A 1,354-nucleotide genomic window follows, 5' to 3' on the forward strand; every position below is an offset into this window, starting at 1 on the left:
AAGTCGCTACTGTACCACACATCTGTGGAGAAATGGAGGAGCAACACACGGCCACGCCTAGATCCTTGCCCGCCGCGACCACCCCCACTACCACGGCCACCGTTGCCATCACGGGGGTGAGAGTTGTCCTTGGAGGTATCGCTGTTGCGAGTAACATTGTTGGCGGAAGAGATGATGGTGTCAGACTGCGTGTGATGCTCCTGCCGTGCTTCAAAACTGAGAAGAAAGGCATATAACTCGGTCAAACTCACCGACCCATTGTACACGATGAGGGAGGCCATTAAAGGATCAAACTCCGGAACGAGACCAGTCATGATGTAGCTGATAACTTCTTCGTCAGTGAGGAGATGGGAAACAGTTGGCATACTACTTCATCTTCTGAAAGTGCTCAGTGATCGACATGTCATTCATTTTCAAAGTTGACAGTTGGCATCAGGTCTACATGATGCTAGCTTAGCTTTGCATCGAGAACATGGAATGCAGCGCCGACCAGATGATGACGGACGTAGGCTTGTCGAGCATCTGCCCAAGAATTTCCTTCATCATGGAGGAGAGGAGAGCGCCAAACACACTTTGGTCCGTTTGGAACCATTGCGCGTACACTGGATTGTCTTCTTCAACAACAACATTGTCAGAGCCCTTCACCATGTGAGATGGTGGCAGGACCAAACCATCAACATAGCCGAACAGGTTCTGGTCACACAACACTGGGACAACCTGAACTTTCCACAAGAGGAAGTTGGTGTGGAAGAGGCGCATGGTGATGAAGTTGATGAAGGAGGCGGTGGGGACGGTGGCGGTGGGTGTCATCACGAGAGTGATGGGATCGAAAAAACAACCAAAATCTAGCTCAATACCAAGTTAAGATATATGAATTGGCGTGATTGGATACCTAACTAGGTATCCTCTTCACATGTACAGAGATGGCCAAATGGGCATATCAGGCCGGCTCAGTACAGGCCTATGTAGGCACGGCCCAGCTACGACCTGGCTTGATCGGCCCAGCTACTGTAACGGGTCGTGTCATGCTGGCCCGTGTGTCGCCCCTCTGCCCACGGCATGGCCCATTAGCCACCGTGCCGTGCCGTGTCGGGCTGGCCTGGGCATGATTGCGGCAAGGCGGCACGGCACGACCTAGCGGGCACAATGGAGGCACGGCGCAGGGGCGGAACAACGAGCACGATGGAGGCACGGCCGGCGCATCAGCACGACAGCACTCCAAAAATAGAAAAAAAATAAAAAATATAGCTACAAATTTCCAAAAAATAAAATAAGTATAAAATAAATAAAAATAAGCTTTATTGATTTGTTGCCTCGTTAAACATCTTTCTGCTAGATAGAAAAAGAGTACTAC

General features: G+C 50.4%; 1 non-coding gene across 1 annotated transcript; it reads right to left on the minus strand.

Annotated features, from left to right (window-relative positions):
* Positions 1 to 208: 208 nt before the first annotated feature.
* On the minus strand, positions 209 to 347 carry LOC133910360 (small nucleolar RNA Z247). The gene has a single exon (XR_009908529.1). It is a non-coding gene; the product is annotated as a small nucleolar RNA Z247 (small nucleolar RNA).
* Positions 348 to 1,354: the final 1,007 nt, after the last annotated feature.

Source organism: Phragmites australis, chromosome 2, assembly GCF_958298935.1.
Source record: "Phragmites australis chromosome 2, lpPhrAust1.1, whole genome shotgun sequence".
Classification (NCBI taxonomy): domain Eukaryota; kingdom Viridiplantae; phylum Streptophyta; class Magnoliopsida; order Poales; family Poaceae; genus Phragmites; species Phragmites australis.